We start from the raw sequence: 20,855 nt of genomic DNA, 5'->3' as shown, positions 1-20,855 counted from the left end.
ACGTGGCAGTCATGAGACTTTAGGTTCTGAAACTTTTTCTCTGGCATATTTATTATTCCCTTTATATTCGACGAGAATACAGTCGGTACCTTCATACTAAGCAGGCATTCAAAGAAGATTTCCTTCTCTTCTTTGGTAAGAGCGTAGCTCGCAGGACCTTCATACTGCTTTGGAGGCATGCCGTCTTTTTCGTGCAAACGTTGCAGGTCCTCTCGTGCCTCCGGTGTATCTTTTGTCTTCCCATACATGCCCAAGAAGCCTAGCAGGTTCACGCAAAGGTTCTTCATCACGTGCATCATGTCGATTGAAGAGTGGACCTCTAGGTCTTTCTAGTAGGGTAGGTCCCAAAATATAGATTTATTCTTCCACATGGGTGCGTGTCCCTCAGCGTCATGTGGAACAGATAGTCCGCCAGGACCCTTTCCAAAGATTACATGTAAATCATTGACCATAGCAAGTACGTGATCACCGGTACGCATGGCGGGCTTCTTCCGGTGATCTGCCTCGCCTTTGAAATTATTGCCTTTCTTTCGACATTGATGGTTGGTCGGAAGAAATCGACGATGGCCCAGGTACACATTCTTCCTGCATTTGCCCAGGTACATACTTTTGGTGTCATCTAAATAGTGCGTGCATGCGTGGTATCCCTTGTTTGTCTTCCTGAAAGGTTACTGAGAGCGGGCCAATCGTTGATGGTTACAAACAGCAACGCATGGAGGTCAAATTCCTCTTGTCTGTGCTCATCCCACACATGTATACCTTTTCCAGTCCACAGCTGTAAAAGTTCTTCAACTAATGGCCTTAGATACACATCAATGTCGTTGCCGGGTTGCTTAGGGCCTTGGATGAGCACTGGCATCATAATGAACTTCCACTTCATGCACAGCTAAGGAGGAAGGTTATAGATACATAGAGTGATGGGCCAGGTATTGTGATTGTTGTTCTGCTCCCCGAAAGGATTAATGCCATCCGCGCTTGCACCAAACCATACGTTCCTTGGGTCACCTGCAAACTCAGCCCGGTACTTTCTCTCGATTTTTCTCCACTGCGACCCGTCAGCGAGTGCTCTCAACTTCCCGTCTTTCTTACGGTCCTCTCTGTGCCATCGCATCAACTTGGTATGCTCTTCGTTTCTGAACAGACATTTCAACCGTGGTATTATAGGAGCATACCAAATCACCTTCGCAGGAACCCTCTTCCTGGGGGGCTCGCCATCAACATCACCAGGGTCATCTCGTCTGATCTTATACCGCAATGCACGGCATACCGGGCATGCATTCAAATCCTCATACGCATCGCGGTAGAGGATGCAGTCATTAGGGCATGCATGTATCTTCTGCACCTCCAATCCTAAAGGGCATATGACCTTCTTTGTTGCGTACGTACTGTCGAGCAATTCGTTATCCTTTGGAAGCTTCTTCTTCAATATTTTCAGTAGCTTCTCAAAACCTTTGTCAGGCACAGCATTCTCTGCCTTCCACTGCAGCAATTCTAGTACGGTACCGAGCTTTGTGTTTCCATCTTCGCAATTGGGGTACAGCCGGTTTTGTGATCCTCTAACATGCGATCGAACTTCAGCTTCTCCTTTTCAGTTTCGCAATGACTCCTTGCATCAACAATGACCCGGTGTAGATCATCATCGGGCACAATATCGTCTGGTTCCTCTTCATCTTCAGCACCTTCCCCCGTTTCAGCATCACCGTATTCCAGGGGCACATAGTTGTCATCGTCCTCTTCTTCTTCACTGTCTTCCATCATAACCCCTATTTCTCCGTGCTTGGTCCAAACATTATAGTGTGGCATGAAACCCTTATAAAGCAGGTGGGTGTGAAGGATTTTCGATGAAGAGTAAGACTTCGTATTCCCACATACAGGGCATGGACAGGATATAAAACCATTCTGCTAGTTTGCCTCAGCCACTTCGAGAAAATTATGCACGCCCTTAACGTATTCGGAGGTGTGTATGTCACCGTACATCCATTGTCGGTTCATCTGCGTGCATTATATATAATTAAGTGTGTCAAAGACCATTACAGAACATCATGGATAGATAAGTGACCAAATTAATTAATAGAAGTTCATCATCACATTAATAAAGCCAAAGCACTATAGTTATCAAATGTTATTACTTAAAAAATAAATACATAAAGTTCATACATAGTTCTCATAGAACAACATATAGCTCTCTAGCTAGAGCATCTAATTAAAACATACATTGGAATTATAGCAACTAAGGTAACAATTGATCCAACAGCATAACGATACCAAGCCTCATTATCAATGGCATATTTTCTAATCATTCTAATCTCCAAGCACATTACATCCATCTTGATCTTGTGATCATCGACGACATCGGCAACATACAACTCCAGTTTCATCTTCTCTTCTTCATTTCTTTTCAGTTTTTCTTTCAAATACTCGTTTTCTTTTTCAACCAAATTTAACTTCTCGACAAGAAGTTCTATGTCGGTTCGGATTTCCGGTTCACATACCTCCTAGATAAAAACATCTATGTCACGTTGGTGGGCATAATTGGCATAAACACTAAGTAAAACAAATAGTATATAGAAGATAATATACCACATCTGAATCATAGATAGGAGGAGGGCCGACGGGGGCGGATACGAAACCCATCGCACTATATAATAACAAATAATAATAAAAGTAAGAAAATTATACCAGTATCTATCTAAACCATACAAGGAAGATTGTTTTTTTATTTCAGAAAGAAGATAAGATCAAGAGGCTCGCCGTGGTGGTGCCGGCGACGAGATCGGCGCAGGCGATCGACGGCGGTGAAGACGGGGACGGGACGTGACGGGCCGCTAAACCTAGACAAATATCGGGGAAAATGGAGCTTGGAGGTCGAGCTTCGAGAGGAGAAAGCTTAACTAGTGTGGCTCGGGCATTTCATCGAACACCTCATGTGCATAGGAGGTGAGCTAGAGCACCACACACCTCTCCCACACCTCTCTCAAAAAAATGAGCACACTAAGTGAGCTGGGGGCGTGGGTATATATATAGGGAACTCATTGGTCCCGGTTCGTGGGAGGAACCGGGACTAAAGGTCGCCACATGGTCCCGGTTCATGCCACCAACCGGGACAAATGGATGTGGGCCACATTGGTCCCGGTTCGTGCCAAGAACCGGGGCAAATGGTTCCACACGAATCGGGACAAATGCCTCCTGAGGCCCGGCCGACCACATGGGCGCACGAACCGGGACAGATGCCTCCATTAGTCCCGGTTCATGGCTGAACCAGGACGAATGGGCTGGCCAGGCCCGAATGAAAGCCCTGTTTTCTACTAGTGCATATAAGAGATGCTAAGTTTAGTTAATTACAACATTATTAAACAGCAAAGAGCAGGAATAATACTTGCAAGGCATAGAAGATCACAAGTGAAGAATTAAGTTTTATATTTAAGAAGAAATAAATACAACCTTGTAGCGAGCATTCCTAGCCTTTTGTCTTGCTTCTTCCATAGAAACATTAAAACCCTCCATGTCAACAGATAGCCCGAAGTCAACTGCCATGACCTATGAGATAGGAAACAACAACGATACCAGAAAAACAGACAATAAAAGCTTTAACAACAGCATAAACATGAAAATATAGCACTGTCAAGCTAATTTGAATAGATTTACTGATGAAAACATGAACAAACCTTAGTCAAATCAATTGGATAGCCATATGTGTCCCACAGAACAAATGCATCCTGAAATTAAAAATAACGGTTGCAATACATGAAAGATAGCAATATAAACTTGAAAAAGTTCAGCAGGATGTAACAGAACATTGATAAACATAACCGAAGTATGATTAAGAGACATGTTTCTATGTAGTAAACTCCCATTCTTAAATAAGGACGATGAAAAGAATTATTCCACATTACTTTAGAGAATATGATCAAGTTTACCAAATAGTCAAATTCCTTAGTTTTTGACACGTTTCTCGAATACATAGAATTAGAACGAGAAAATAGAGAATATGATCAAGTTAACCAGATAGTGCCTATACAATATTTAAAATGACATCCGAGAATAACTACCGAGAATGATATCCAAGTTCTGGTTCCTAATGCCATTTTTAAGGGGTTCGGTCAGTTTGTAGTTATCTGAACCATTTTCACCCCTGCCAGCAAACCATTTTCATGATAGTATAGTTAGATTCTCAGGCATTGTTCTTAAGGCGGTAAGGCAACCTAAGGTTAGCACCCACTACCCTGACGCCTAAGCGCCTTAGGTGGGCAAAACTGCAAAGCACTGTCAAGACGCCTTGCCACCTAAGCGTCCAAGGTGAGAAGTCCTAAAAAACAATGCTCTGAGGCCTACTGGAGAGGGAGAAAATGCTAGAGATATTCAGATTAATCTCCACTTCAAGAAACTGGATGACAATGCAACCAATCTAGCAAGGATAAGAACCTATTTCAACTATTTTAATATGAAATGTATGCATCTTATTAATCACGATACCTTGTCTCTAACTTCACAATTTATATCATCTCCTAACTATTTTCACTTGCCAATGGACATCAATGAGATAACACATCAGACAACAAACAAACTACAAGTTTGCTTATTAGGTGCAAACTTCTTCTAGTGAAAACAAAATAAATCAAGTATAATTCAAAACCAAAGCACTTGCCTAGACACTAAGTACTGTCCTGCCATTCTCCTTGACAGCATCTGCAGCTTTCTTAAATCTCTCATATCCCTAAAATTACAACAACAGCACAATCAGTTAACTACCTGAACAGCACAAGAACGGACAATACATATTATGATGGTTCTAAGAAAAGAAGGGTCAACTAAACTTCAACTATAAGCTTTCTTAGTCTCTGTTGCTATATATGAAACACAATAGCAAGGCACCTAGTAGGAACCACCCTTAAAATATAACCATGATAAACAGAATCATGCCCATGTGCAAACCAAATAAATTGGATTACTAATGGTCATTTCATAGAAATGATGAGACAATTTATCATGTATGCTAATTATGGTGATTGAACTAAGCTGATGTAAACCAAGATTGAAACTATCACCCTGGATGTGTTGCCTCAAAACAAGAAACTATCTGGTTACTCAGCACAACACGTTAATATATATTATATATATAAAGTAAGCCTTTAGCAGTATCTCACGAGCAAAACAGCAGTACATTAGATACAAGGTATAAACTGGCCCAGCGCCTCCGGCAACAACAGAAATTTAGGTTATCTGATAACAAACAAGCTAAATTACTTTGATACTAACACATGTTTACAAGGATAAAACAATTTAGGTTATCTGATAACAAACAAGCTAAATTACTTTGAGACTAACACATGTTTACAAGGATAAAACACTGCCTAAGAGTGTGCAAACACTCGGATTTGATTGCAATGAAATTACTTCAACAAACATCACTTGGGCCAAATTGATGTCACTGATATGCAAATACTCCTGGCAACCAATATTACCATCGCTAGAGTGTTCTCAAAGCTTGGATCTTCTTCTTTAATTATATCTTTAATCTTCTTTTCATTGTCCTTCAGCTCAGGAAACACATCAACCATCACTCGGACAAAAACATCTACAAGGTTGTACAAGAAAGATACAAAATAATGGCATATCAAATACCAGCTTCAAGAACATAGTTTAAATTAGCTAGAATCCTGTGTGACATAGTTTCTTTTCTTGTTGTCATATGACATCTCTACAGTCATCCTCATAAGCCGTACATTGCATGTTTAGCATCCCGAGTAAACAAAAGGCTATGCGAAGTATACCATTAACGAAAAAGTACAGAATACAACAGATGCAGGTTACAGTTCTTACGAGCTAAAAAATCCTTGCTTTGCCATCAATTTTTTATGACCAAAGTGAACAGCACGTCTAAGTATACGCCTTAGAAGATACTCTCTTCCCTCATTTCCTACAGCAAAACTCCTATTAGAACAAAGAAACATCATTGTATAACACAAAACAAAGCTCTGAAACATTTAAAAATACTGCTAAACAACATTCCTCGGTAGGGGCCCATCTGAAATCTAAAAAAAATGGTTCGCAATGAACTAAACCCACACAAATTTAGCATCTATGACTTCATATTTACAGGAAGGGCATTAATGCATTTCGTCCTAAAACAGGAAATGCAACTCAGGTCCCCAAACTAGTGATTTTGACACATGAATGCCTGAACTAAAATTAATCAGTCAGGTTCAAAACAACTAGCCTCCGTAGAGTTGACTAGCCATTTTGGTTGACAATGGGTGGTACAATGATCTATCTTTTTTCATTCAAATTCTTCAAAATTGGAAATGTCAAACAATTGGTGACTTTATTATGCCCATAAACTTCATTTTATTCCAGTGCCACATCCATATCTTGAATAAAATTATCTTACATATGTAACAGAAAATTTGGGAGCATGATAAATTTCAAATGAACTTATATTTGAGGAACCAAAATAACACAAGCGCACAAGCTTATTATGCTCACTTGTGGACATATATGAGATGGAGCTACTTAAACAGCCTATTGTGTAGGATGTAAAAAGCAGCAAGCAACTTAACAAGGCATTTAGATGTATCATACAACTAAATAATACTTATACGGATGGCAATCGTTTTAAATAATGCGTCCCCAACCAAAACGGTATGAGCTCACCAGGTTGAGAACCATCAGCAATAGCAAAAGAAAGGGTTCTTCTGTGATCTGCAACAACCCTATATGCCATATCAACTTTCCCAACATCATCGGATCCTACTTTACCAGAGTATGGTTGAATTCCAGCGCCTGCCAGCTGCATTCATAATGCATAACGAATTGGCATGAATATCATTTACTTTAGGCAACAATTTGTTGCTTCAGCAAAATACTCTAGTCACAACTCACAAGCACAAAAGAAGCTGCAAGTGCGCATCTGGGAAAAATACCTTGTGGATGGCATCGAATAATGGCATGAATACATCTGTGTCGTAATTGCTCATTTTATTCTGAAGGATAGAAGTTAAACGCTCAAAGCCCATTCCGGTGTCAACGTGTTTTGCTGGCAAGGATCTCAAAGTAGCGTCTGGCTCCCTGTTGAATTGGGTATTAATAAAATAGCCAAATGTCAGTGCATAGTAGAAGAGATAAAAAGCAAATAGGCGTGCACACGTACACATGAAACAGAGTAACTAGCATGTTAACCTGAATAAACACAAGATTCCATATCTCAATACATGTAGGGTCATCATTATTGACCAATGAGGCTACGTCACGGTTGCCAATACGATCAAAATGAATCTCTGTGCATGGGCCACAAGGACCTGTGTCGCCCATCTCCCAAAAGTTATCCTGCTCAAAGAATGCATTGTGATACTGTTCTTTAATAGGGACATTCAGACAGCAGTATAGGCCCAACAAAAACGAAGATACAACACAAAATACCTTGCAACTGAAAGGCAGAACTCTTTCATTCGGTAAATACTTCAACCATATGTCCTTGGATCGGTATCAGGAGCGAGACCAGCCTTGTCATCACCACCGAAGTATGTTGCATAAATCCTATCAGTGGGCAATTTGTAGACCTGCACATACATACATACATACATACATACATACATACATATGAAATAGCAATTCCTATCACTCTTTCATCATTCTTATTTCTGCTTGTGGGTTCAGGGAAGAAGATTGATTGATTGATTGATTGATAGGTAACCTGTGTGAGTAGTTGCCATGCGTATGCGATGGCCCCATCCTTGAAGTAGTCCCCGAATGACCAGTTGCCGAGCATCTCGAAGAAGGTGTGGTGGTAGGTGTCCTTGCCAACGTCGTCGAGGTCGTTGTGCTTGCCGCCGGCGCGGATGCACTTCTGGGTGTTGCAGGCGCGGCGCAGGCGGCCGAGCGGCGAGTCCGGGGCGGCCGTGCCCAGGAAGACTGGCTTGAACTGGTTCATCCCGGCGTTGGCGAAGAGGAGCGTGGGGTCGTCCACGAGCAGCACGGGGCTGGACGGCCACGGCGTGTGCGCCTTGGACTCGAAGAAGCCGATGAAGGACTCCCTTACCCGGGCGGAGGGCCAGTCCGGCGGCGCCTCCATCGGAGGGCCGGTCGTGGATGCTCGTCGGAAGGAGGAGAGGTGGGCGGCGGCGGCGGCGGCGGGCAGAACCCTATCCCTAGCGTTTGGCTTGGGGTTGGGGTTGAGGAGCGCTGCAAGGAAAACTAGTAGAATGCCCGAGCGTTGTCAGGGGCATTTGAAATATTTTAGCTAGAGTTATGTATAAACATAATACATGTGAAATTTCACATGTATAGAAAAAATAGCAGTAACAATTGAGTAATAATTAAATCCACTTGACTTGAAATGAAGTTGGTAAAAAAATAAGTACATAGAGAGCAATGATCCAACTAATCAATAATTTGTAACAAATTAATATCTACTTGATGCACTTAAGATATTATCGGACATTATCAGAAATCTTGTTTTTAGCTTCATTCGTATGATATTTGAGCAAGTACAATAATAACTTCTTAACTCCGCCTATGCTGTCTCAACATAGCCGGTCCCAAGCCCGGGTAAAGAAGGAGGGTTGTGATAGGCTTGGCAAGCCAACGTAAAAACTCAGCCACTCTTATGGAGATGAAACCCAAAAGATTTTCGTTGGGGCGTAACCCTCTCAGCGACGCGCCACATCGGAACCCGGGTGTGGTGGAAAATGGGCAAGGGCCGGGCCGTCACCCCCCAGGTGGCGCGCCGTATCTTGATCCGGATACGGTGGCAAGTGAGCGAGGATCGGGTCGTCGCATCCTTAGTGGCACGCTACATCGGCGCCCGGATGTAGTGGAAAATGAGCAATGGTCTTCGCATTTGACTCGACGAGTGCGAAGGGTAAGGAAGCTAGCCGAGCCTAGGAGGATTCGCTTAGGTAGCTGGAACATAGGGTCTCTGACAGGGAAGCTTCGGGAGCTAGTTGATGCAGCGGTGAGGAGAGGTGTTGATATCCTTTGCGTCCAAGAAACCAAATGGAGAGGATAGAAGGCGAAGGAGGTGGAGGATACCGGCTTCAAGCTATGGTACACGGGGACGGCTGCAAACAGAAATGGCGTAGGCATCTTGATCAACAAGAGCCTCAAGTATGGAGTGGTAGACGTCAAGAGACGTGGGGACCGGATTATCCTGGTCAAGCTGGTAGTTGAGGACTTGGTTCTCAATGTTATCAGTGCGTATGCCCCGCAAGTAGGCCACAATGAGAACACCAAGAGGGAGTTCTGGGAAGGCCTGGAAGACATGGTTAGGAGTGTACCGATTGGTGAGAAGCTCTTCATAGGAGGAGACCTCAATGGTCACGTGGGTACATCTAACACAGGTTTTGAAGGGGCGCATGGGGGCTTTGGCTATGGCATCAGGAATCAAGAAGGAGAAGATGTCTTAAGCTTTGCTCTAGCCTACAACATGATTGTAGCCAACACCCTCTTTAGAAAGAGAGAATCACATCTGGTGACTTTTAGTAGTGGCCAACACTCTAGCCAGATTGATTTCATCCTCTCGAGAAGGGAACATAGGCGTGCGTGCCTAGACTGTAAGGTGATACCTGGAGAGAGTGTTGTACCCCAGCATAAGCTGGTGGTTGCTGACTTCCGCTTTCGGATTCGTGTCCAGCGGGATAAGCGGGCTAAAGTCGCTAGAACGAAGTGGTGGAAGCTCAAGGGGGAGGTAGCTCGGGCGTTCAAGGAGAGGGTCATTAAGGAGGGCCCTTGCCAGGAAGGAGGGGATGGGACAATGTGTGGATGAAGATGGCGACTTGCATTCGTAAGGTGGCCTCAGAGGAGTTTGGAGTGTCCAGGGGAAGGAGAAGCGAAGATAAGGATACCTGGTGGTGGAATGATGATGTCCAGAAGGCGATTAAAGAGAAGAAAGATTGCTTTAGACGCCTATACCTGGATAGGAATGCACACAACATAGAGAAGTACAAGATGGCGAAGAAGGCTGCAAAGCGAGCTGTTGGTGAAGCAAGGGGTCGGGCGTATGAGGACCTCTACCAACGGTTAGGCACGAAGGAAGGCGAAAGGGACATCTATAAGATGGCCAAGATCCGAGAGAGGAAGACGAGGGATATTGGCCAAGTCAAATGCATGAAGGACGGAGCAGGCCAACTCTTGGTGAAGGACGAGGAGATTAAGCATAGATGGCGGGAGTACTTCGACAAGCTGTTCAATGGGGAGAATGAAAGCTCTACCATTAAACTGGACGACTCTTTTGATGAGACCAGCATGCGTTTTGTGCGTCGAATCCAGGAGTCCGAGGTCAAGGAGGCTTTAAAAAGGATGAAGGGAGGCAAGGCGATGGGCCCGGATTGTATCCCCATTGAGGTGTGGAAAGGTCTCGGGGACATAGCGATAGTATGGCTAACCAGGCTTTTCAACCTCATTTTTCGGGCAAACAAGATGCCAGAAGAATGGAGACGAAGTATATTAGTACCAATCTTCAAGAACAAGGGGGATGTTCAGAGTTGTACTAATTACCGTGGAATTAAGCTGATGAGCCATACAATGAAGCTATGGGAGAGAGTCATTGAGCACCGCTTAAGAAGAATGACAAGCGTGACCAAAAACCAGTTTGGTTTCATGCCTGGGAGGTCGACCATGGAAGCCATTTTCTTGGTACGACAGCTTATGGAGAGATATAGGGAGCAAAAGAAGGACTTGCATATGGTGTTCATTGACTTGGAGAAGGCCTATGATAAGATACCGCGGAATGTCATGTGGTGGGCCTTGGAGAAACACAAAGTCCCAGCAAAGTACATTACCCTCATCAAGGACATGTACGGTAATGTTGTGACAAGTGTTCGAACAAGTGATGTCGACACTGATGACTTCCCAATTAAGATAGGACTGCATCAGGGGTCATCTTTGAGCCCTTATCTTTTTGCATTGGTGATGGATGAGGTCACAAGGGATATACAAGGAGATATCCCATGGTGTATGCTCTTTGCGGATGATGTGGTGCTAGTTGACGATAGTCGGGCGGGGGTAAATAGGAAGTTAGAGTTATGGAGACAAACCTTGGAATCGAAAGGGTTTAGGCTTAGTAGGACTAAAATCGAGTACATGATGTGCGGTTTCAGTACTACTAGGTGTGAGGAGGAGGAGGTTAGCCTTGATGGTCAGGTGGTACCTCGGAAGGACACCTTTCGGTATTTGGGGTCAATGCTGCAGGAGGATGGGGGTATTGATGAAGATGTGAACCATCGGATCAAAGCCGGATGGATGAAGTGGCGCCAAGCTTCTGGCATTCTCTGTGACAAGAGAGTGCCACAAAAGCTAAAAGGCAAGTTCTACAGGACGGCGGTTCGACCCACAATGTTGTATGGCGCTGAGTGTTGGCCGACTAAAAGGCGATATGTTCAACAGTTAGTTGTGGCGGAGATGCGTATGTTGAGATGGATGTGTGGCCACACGAGGAAGGATCGAGTCCGGAATGATGATATACGAGATAGAGTTGGGGTAGCACCAATTGAAGAGAAGCTTGTCCAACATCGTGTGAGATGGTTTGGGCATATCCAGCGCAGGCCTCCAGAAGCTCCAGTGCATAGCGGATGGCTAAAGCGTGCGGAGAATGTCAAGAGAGGGCGGGGTAGACCGAATTTGACATGGGAGGAGTCCGTTAAGAGAGACCTGAAGGATTGGGGTATCACCGAAGAGCTAGCTATGGACAGGGGTGCATGGAAGCTTGCTATCCATGTGCCAGAGCCATGAGTTGGTTGCGAGATCTTATGGGTTTCACCTCTAGCCTACCCCAACTTACTTGGGACTAAAGGCTTTGTTGTTGTTGTTGTTGTTGTACAATAATAACTTCTTCATCAACTTATAACCATTTTGCATAAGCAATATATGTAGTTAGCACGAATATTTCACATGAAAGTCTAAAAATGTGCAAGGAGGATACTCATCGTGCAAACCCGATGAACCAAATCTTTATCGTTCCACGAGAGCATAAAATTAAAAATAAAATAGCAAACACATCCCTGCAATTGAATATATTAGTATTATCTTGAATATAGTGATAACAATAGTATATGCTTGTACCTTGAAAGTTATGATATTGAAATATATGAATTTACCGATCCATGCTCGTTGGAATACCACCTGAAAATATACGTTGCCATCTAGAGATATCAGAATTCCAGCCAGATTGCGCTATTTCGAGTGCATCGTTGAATTCCCTTCCATTTTTTTTGCAATTCCTCTAAATGTCTCAAAGTTTTAATCGTCCAGAATGTATACACGACGTGCATGTTTGTCGATGGCGTATAAGATGTATGGGTCCATGAATGCAATTGGATGATAAATCTACAAGTCGACGTGCATGTTTCTTCACGCTGAACTTTAGATCTCGTCTTGAATTTAACATCGTCGACTTAGTAAATGCATAATGTATATTAATATTGAAAAGGAAATTAATTGCACGTTGATATTAGATAGGATATGTTATTAGTCGCACGCTATAGACGAGCCAGAAATAATATGTATCGCTTACAACATGTTTTCAGACAAAAGAGGTAACTCTTTAATTTGTGACTGCAACAAACATAATGGAAAACAATTGTGGTGTCGCTTAAAAAATCAAACTAATGCAAAGACGGGAATAACTTCTCCCATTCTATTGTGTTGGTCATTATGGATGACGTGGGTGGTGGGATTGTACTAAGAACATTCACTTATGATACCTAATTTTCTACTCCATCTGTTCGGAAATACTTGTCGGGGAAATGATTGTATCTAATGTATTTTAATTCTAGATACATCCATTATCATCCATTTATGCGACAAGTAATTTCAGACGGAGTGAGTACTAAATACCTACAATTATTAAAAAAAAACTTAGTAAAATGAAATTCATTCTGAGCAGCAGTAAAAAGATTCAAAATAATGGGCATAACTTGTTAATAGAATAATATACATAGTACATAATCCTATTCAAGAACTCAGGACAATAAACACAGTACAAGAGCCTTAAAAAAGTAGAGAAATTCTTATGTGGCTTCTTCTCTTGCAACCTCTTCTCTGCATGGTTCTGCCCTCAACAGTAACTTCATCATCTTTTTAGTTACATAACAAGACGCTTTAGCCACACAAAAAACTCCATCTGATCAAACTATAAAGGCCTAAAATCTTGGTTGCCTTGCCAGTAGGCACTCACAGTTTAATGTTTAAGCATACATCATGGATCCTAGAAGTCCCATGAGTGAACAGAAGGTTGTTAAGCTGCCAGCAGCATCAGTGTACCAATGAGTGATGAGATTTTTGCATCTATATTCATGCAAGTTTTATTACCTGATTGTGGATCAATGAAAAAAGTAGACGAAAGAGGAAAGGCAAAAATAGTATCACGGAGACATAAACAAAACATGAAGTCTATAGTAGGAAATCGTATAAGTGCATGTTGGATATAGAGATTTGTTAGCTCGGGGCAACAATCTTCTCATTCTGGTCTACACATTCAAAGGTTGCCGACTTGTTAATTTAAGTTGCTCTTATCAGCCTATGAAGCAAAATCCATAGCTCTAATGAAAACTCAATGCATGGAAAATTAGCATATCCACATTCGACAATAAGAACTGCACTCTACCATATCTACAGTAGATGAGGAACAATGGCTAACATGTGCAATCCGTTGTGGCTGCACAGATGGAGTGGTGGTGCCGACCAGAATGGAGTCTTCCCACAGAGGTTTCTATGGGTAGGACAACCTTCTGGATTATTTTTTTAGAAAAGGAGGATTACCCCCGGCCTCTGCATCTAGGCGATGCATGCAGCCAGTTTATTAATTATTCAAGGACAACCTTCTGGATGGAGTAAACACCAAGTGCTCGAATACCTTGACCGTCTGCCCATCTCCGTTGGATATATCTCCCTTCCAACCGTGGTGCCACTGCTGCAGGAGAATGGTCATAGCTGCAATAGTGGTGGTGGTGAGGGTCCTTTGGATATACAGGACCCACAAATTTGTTTCTGCTTCGCATACCTGATGTGAAACAACTTGGTGATGCTCCATGAGGGAGACATAAACCCCACAAGAAGTTGTAAACTATCACCATAAAAACTGTTCCAACCTAAAAACCAGATGGCAATATAAGGGTCGTTAATTATAAAGATGTAGACATTGATCAGTAACCGAACGACCATAATTTTTGTTTAAAGAATGTTCAGCAAAGTCGACACTGCATATAATACCCACATCTTAATTGTCAATAAAAACAAAGAGGTAACAAACTCCTATAAATGATGAAATGTCGATAAAACTACAGTAAAGTGTAGTCAAAATGTATTATATCAATTTGAGAATATCTACCCACCCCTTTCAGAGAAAGGGGCCACCATGAGTGCTGGCAAAATATGCAACACAGTAGGTGCACATCCAGAAAGATCACTGTTTAATTTTATTTATATGCATAGTCCTGACAATCTCTTATGTCTCAACATCACTACCGTCCAGAATGGACCAACAAAATAAATATTTAACCATCTATTTCATACAATCAGCAGCTGAATAGAGACGAGAGGCCAACGATCACCGGCTGCTGGAAGATTTAGGGAAGACATCTTACCAGCCATAGAAAGTTCAGGTTTAGGTTCAGACATGACCTCGGCGACAGCAGCTCCTACTCTATGGCCTCGGCGATGGATTCGGCTCTGGGGCGACCATGACATCGACTCCATGGGCCGCTCCGGCTCTGGAAGAGGCCACAATTGTTGCCCTCGGCGGAGTTCTACTACCTCCTGTGCAAAAGGAGGCTCTATGGCGGTGGGGTCCACTCCAAATTGTCGGTGCTCTTTAACTGGGACGGTGGTGGTTCCGGGGCCTTGTCGGAGAGGTTTGCCTAATCTTGCCTCCATCCTTACGGGGTACATCCAGTTCCGCTCATGACCACGTGATCATCCTTATATTTTGGCAGGCCTAAGAGTTGTGGTGTAGTATTCAAGTTTCGTATGTCCATATGGAATTGAAGAAATTGAATCAAAGAGCTATAAGCCTATAACAATGTAGCTCTTTCACCATTGTACAGAAAAATATAGTTGTTTCACAAATCCAAGCATTTGTCTTTTTATGTGCAAGAAGTTAAGCAAATTACAATCAGTAAGCGAATCTAGGTAGCAAATGGATAAACGGTTAGGATCTTGTAAGAAAAAAAAACTACGTCAGTAAAGCTTACACATACACAACTGCAGATCTTCTCCTAACTTTCTCCTTATATACAAAAATAATTCGTAACACATCAGACTCCAAAATTTCAGAGATATCTTTAAGATAAACTGATGTTCTTCAGTGCCAATGATACTTTTGCTTAGCCTAAAACATATTACAGTTACGTTCTAAGAACCATAAAATCAAGTTGTGATGGCTTAAATCTAGCAAATGCTTTGGGATTTAATAGAATTGAAGCAGAATCTGATTCTTTGAGTGTTGTTAACAATTGCGAGGGACAAACACAGTGGTGGGATGCAGCAGCGGCAATCTTTGCAGAATGTATTGATACGGCAACATCGATAGGGAAGGTCATCTTTTCACACTGTTTTCGTGATGCTAATTCAGTAGCTCATGAGCTAGCAAAGTTTAGTTTTTGTAATAAATGTAATGAAAATTGGACTGATGAACAGGCGGGTGACCGACGACGGGGCAGCTGACGGCGGCGGCCCCCAGCGGCGGCTCCAGTCCGGTGCAGTTCTGGCCATAAGATGGAAAAGGAGGGGAAGGGACCAGCAAATCCAAAGGAATGGGGTGGAAGCGGTAGATTGCTCATGTCTATGAAACTTTGTAGCATAACAGCAGCTTGAAACCAATCAGAATTTAGTTACAAATTGATGTTATGGATTGCATATTTGACAAAGTATTTTGAAGTAATGGCAGTGGCAGCAGCTCGAAATCGAATCCAAGCACCCGCTAAAGTGTCAATGTTTGGGCACATGTCACTCATGAAGATCAAGTGACTTGATGGTTTGTTATATTGAGCGAGAGATCTTCAAAAGTATTGATAGTAAAATTAAGGAAGATTTTCAGAAGGAGGGTAGGGCATTGCCATTACCTAGGTCTTCTAGACGCCATTGAAAACTTCATTATTGGTATGTTTTAGGTTGTTTTTCTATTGAAACATGTCTACATTTTCATTGTATTTGGTTTTTCCTTTGTACTTTGTATTGACTATTTCAATTTGCATCAAAAAAAATATTTTCCTAAGATTTCGCCACACCTTAATTTTTTTCGTCCTCTGCCTCTGAGTACAGTGACATTCTAAGAACCATAAAATCAAGTTGTGTGTTCACTTCACCTTTGCTACTGTACTGTAACTTGTTGAGGAAAGAAATAACCCCTCATTGAGACGCATATCTGTAGCTCATATTACTTCCAGTGTCCATTGAAGGATATCAACCATTGTGGTCCAGTGACTGACTATAAGAACTCAGTGACCCTTATTTGCTGAAGAAGGTTCAAGCTCTGCTAGGGCCTGCACACAAAGCAGAAATTAAGGTAAAGCATAAATTGTTAACAGAATACATTTCAGTTCAAACATGCGTCGGCAGTAGACATTTTAGTAAAATAAAAACAGTCTATGTGTTTTACCGCTATTCTTCTTTGTCAGATTAAAAGGGGGGGGGGGGGGATACAACACCTGACATATTGCTGATCCAGACATGCTCATCTTTTGTGGCAGCCTTTGTACCAATATCACAATATGTAATAAACAACTGGAGGAAAAATTGAGATATAAGTGCACCCCACTAAAAAGGACTAACAACCTAATTTTGGACATAACATAAGGGATGTGTTTCGACAAAAGACCATGCTTTGTCCAGTACAACCATTGGCAAATAACAAGAAATGCACACTATGAATTTGCTGCCGCGCTTGTCCAGTACACATTAGCAAATAACAAGAAATGCACATTATGCACAGCGCGCAGAATAGCATGAAAAGCTAAGAAGTAGGATAAGGAAAATCAGATAACAAAGTTCAAGACTCGTTATAATTAAGTAGGCAAAGTCAATACAAGGTGACACACCTGATTAGGACGTAGGTAGAGAAAATAACAATACTTGGTGGATAGTGAGATCACTGTAGTTTTTAGCTCTTGGATTGCTCCTGCAGATTATATCAAACTTGAGTGAAATCGAGCTTAAGCAATTAGAAGTGCCTAACTGAACTAACTTCCGACAGAAAAACATCAGAAATTCAGTGATGTAAGTATTCTTATTTGTCATGCAATGACCTAAAAAAAGAATTATGTTCATTTGTACTGAGTTTGAGCATGCTTAAACACATAGAAAGTAAATAGCAAATTATATTGTCTGAAACTGATCTTGCTGGAGAGGATTATATTAGCAGCAACTGCTTAGTTCTAACAAAATATGGTTCGTCTATTTACTTAGATAGTGGTCCACTTATTCACCTTCAATGTTTTGGCGTGATGGTGTTGATTCCCTTTCCACTCTGCTCGTAATCTCAGCAGGGCTTGGAATTTCCAATTTGTTGGTGCTTGAAGGGCAACCATCGGCGTCTCCGTTCAACATGGACACCCTGCCATTACATATAAGTTAATTAAAGCATCTAGTTAATTGACAGATTCTTGCTCATGGTCGACGAATAACAATCAAACCAAGAATGCATGGCGCTTAATTCTCACTAACTAATAATTCGTGCATATGGAAAAAGTCATGCACACCCTTAATCTAATAAATTGGCTCAAGTAAGCCCCCCCTCCTCCCCGCAAGTCCATGTTCTCTACTTCAACATGCCCTCCCACCCATCTCGCTACTTATCCTAATTCCAACATCATCAGTGGCCACCGTGTTCATCTGATCACTATGTTTAGATTTTTAGATTTTTGTAGTTATTTTTTGAAACAATTTATTCCGTCATTGTCATTTTTTGAAACAAAGACATTTGTTTCTGAGTTGTAATTAGCTACGCATGCTTTTTCATGCCTTCCATAAGAAAAGTACACTTTAACTACCCTATTCCAAAACAAAGTTGCAAGCATAACAAAAGATCCCAAAATTTTCCGCAGAGAATAAATAAACACCAATCTATTTCATCTTTTTCTTTTTATTAAACCACCCCCATCAACCTGCAGTTCTATTTGATTGAACCAACTGCACTCTTGTTTTTCATGCAGGTCTCCTCATATAACTATTAAAAATAAAATATCTTATTGAATACTGAGTAAACTCCTGTTTGATGAAACATATTACCTATAACTGACAATATATAAGTATTCTAAGTATCACGACTATATAAAAGAAAAGGCATGAATAACTATAAGGGTGCAGTTTACAGCCTGAAAAAAGTATGCACGAATAACTTTAAAGGTGCTTACAGCCTGAAAAATGTATAACTTTTGGATGTAAAACATGAATCATTTTCTACCTAACTGCAGATGAATCTTCAGATGTACCTACAAAATACAATAGTACAATCTTGTGAGTTGACAAGAACGCACTGCTTAAGGGCAATGAGCATACATCTAAGCACTGTGGGTGCTCTTACATGCTGCCTACTCGTTTATGATAACTACAAAAAGGGCCTCTCGGGCAACAACATTGAGCATTAGTATTGTCACCGACATGACACAATCACACGCTAAGGCAACGGAGTTAAGCATTACTACTCGTAAATAGTGTGATATGACAATCATAAGATAACTCCGCTCAATCATTAGCACAAACACTTTGCACTCACCACTTCACCAGCTACACAGCCGCCTGGTACGATACGTCAATTGCTGCCGCAAGATGTGCCGCCGCTGCGTGCGCTGACACTCCCTTTGGCTATGGGACGGGAGGAATATCATCGATGCTCCTCCTCCCTGCTCTCCCCGACTGGGCGTCCCAAATCAGCTCCAGCCAATCCCTTCTTCCGGAGCCGTCGCTGGGGCTCACCTTCTGAATCGATGCGTCAATGCATGGACTGTCAGAGTACGGCAGCAATGGCAGCGCCAAGAAAGATGTCTCAATGCGGATGCTGGGTTGCACGGGAGTTCATTGTGCCGGTGTGATGGTACTACCCGTGGCAGGACACATCCCTTGAAGCTGAGTATCAAGGCGGGCGTTTTCGTTGTGGCGCCTTGGACCTCGAGGCAGGCGAGGTTGCAGTTGGCCCTCCGGCCGTCAATCACCGGGTACGGACCCAAGCACGCCCTAATGGCCGCCTCCGCTTCCTGGAACGTAACATGCCAAGCATCCATCCAGGCATAGCATCAACTAACGGGGCTGAATTAAGCAAGAAAATTAACTACAGGAAGATCAATCGATGATGAGGGGAGGAGAGAATTGTTTGGGCGGTACTCACGAATCCGCCGCCCTTGGATCTTCCAGTGCCCTTGTCTGCGATGACAACCTTGAGGATCTCGCCGAAGCGCGAAGTGGCCGCACACGTCCTCCTTGCTCCAACTCTTTCACACCAGACCCTGTAGAAAGGGAACCATTCTCTTCGTAGCATGCAAGGATGCGAGGGATTGATAGATAGAGAAGACAAGGAATCGAGCCATCAAGGGATGCAGAAGACTCGAGGGATCAAGGGATGGTTCAAACTTATCAGGTCGGCTCCTCGGCGGCGGCAGTGCGTGAGGCCGCAGAGGTGAGGCCGGCGTTGGCTGTGACGGCGTCGGCCAGGGCCGCCCGGGCCACAGAGGAGTCACCGGAGTCGAAGGGATGATGTCAAGGTCGGACGAGGAGAGGACGGCGGCGACCACACTTTGTCTAGTACAACGCGACCACGCCCTTGGGGATCCGCGGCGGTGGCGGTGGCATCCCTGGGGATCCGCGGCGGCGGCGTGCGGCGTCTCTGGTGATTCGCGACGGCGGTGGCGTGCGGCGTCCCTGGGGATTCGCGGCGGCGGCGACGGTGTGCGGCGACCTAGGATTCGGCGGCGGCTGCCGCAGTGGTAGCGGGGAACCCTAGACAAGGGAGGTCGAGGGAGAGGGAGGAATGGTGGTACGGGGGCAAATTGGGTTTCGTTTTTTTTGAAATCGTGAGATGCGAGGATGACGAAAAAAACCAGCAAAAAAAACCATGGAGACTATTCATCAAGTCGTTCATTAGAAGTAGAGATATGAGGCGGGTCGAAAATAATTCTGCGCAAACTTTTTTTTTTGCATTACTCAACTCATGGTGTCCATACATTGAGTAATAGCTAGCTCAACAGCAACATCTGGACAACCAACCCAAGTCATGCTTTGTCCTTCTAATTTAGCAAATCTAGCTAAGCAGTCGCTAACTTTATTTTGACAGCGATTTATACATGAATAATACAAAAACCACGAATCCCCAAAACATACTTGATCACCTTAACTATCCAAGCATAAATAGATTTGTCCAAATCCCTCGATTGGATCAGCTTGACTGCAAGAATAGAGTTCATCTCCACAATGATAGGTAAGTCACTCCTCTTAAGTGCAGATGATAGCCCTTACATGCACGCACGCAGTTCAGTTGATGAAGAAAGGGCGTTTTTCTTCTCTGCTTCTTCATTCGCTCAATTTCCTTTTTTTCACCTTTTTATTAAAAAAACTAAAAACATTTATTTAAAAATAATAATTTCCTTAAAATTTTGAAATGTTCAAAGTGAAATAGAAAACTATAAACATTGTGTAAAAAATTATCACCCGCTGCTTAGCTTGATTTGCAGGTATGAGGCAATGAACGCCATACATTTGGCCGGCCTTCGTTTTTCTTCTCTGCTTCTTCATTCGCTCCATTTTATTTACATTTAAAAAAATATTCTAAATACACTTATTCCAAAAACACAATAGAGTTTAACAAATAAAAAATGTTGAAAGTGAAATATAAAAGTATAAACATCATGTACAAAATTGTACTCTCTATGATCCAT

At 42.6% G+C, this 20,855-nt stretch overlaps 1 long non-coding RNA gene and 1 pseudogene across 3 annotated transcripts; both read right to left on the bottom strand.

The window, feature by feature from the left end:
• Positions 1 to 3,420: 3,420 nt before the first annotated feature.
• On the bottom strand, positions 3,421 to 8,464 carry LOC123090446 (alanine--tRNA ligase-like; annotated as a pseudogene).
• A 4,443-nt stretch (positions 8,465 to 12,907) lies between these two features.
• On the bottom strand, positions 12,908 to 19,965 carry LOC123089846 (uncharacterized). 3 transcript variants are annotated; one of them, XR_006442395.1, is made up of 9 exons: positions 19,313 to 19,965; positions 18,704 to 19,181; positions 18,392 to 18,419; positions 17,415 to 17,542; positions 17,028 to 17,107; positions 16,638 to 16,713; positions 16,296 to 16,472; positions 13,994 to 14,081; positions 12,908 to 13,923 (listed from the first exon to the last, which is right to left on the bottom strand). It is a non-coding gene; the product is annotated as an uncharacterized lncRNA (long non-coding RNA). The 3 variants fall into 3 exon arrangements; XR_006442398.1 differs by lacking the exon at positions 16,638 to 16,713; XR_006442397.1 differs by lacking the exon at positions 18,392 to 18,419.
• Between the last annotated feature and the right edge of the window lie 890 nt (positions 19,966 to 20,855).

This window comes from Triticum aestivum, chromosome 4B, assembly GCF_018294505.1.
Source record: "Triticum aestivum cultivar Chinese Spring chromosome 4B, IWGSC CS RefSeq v2.1, whole genome shotgun sequence".
Lineage (NCBI taxonomy): Eukaryota > Viridiplantae > Streptophyta > Magnoliopsida > Poales > Poaceae > Triticum > Triticum aestivum.
Note: the sequence above shows the minus strand (reverse complement) of the source record. Positions and strands in the feature narration are given on the sequence as shown.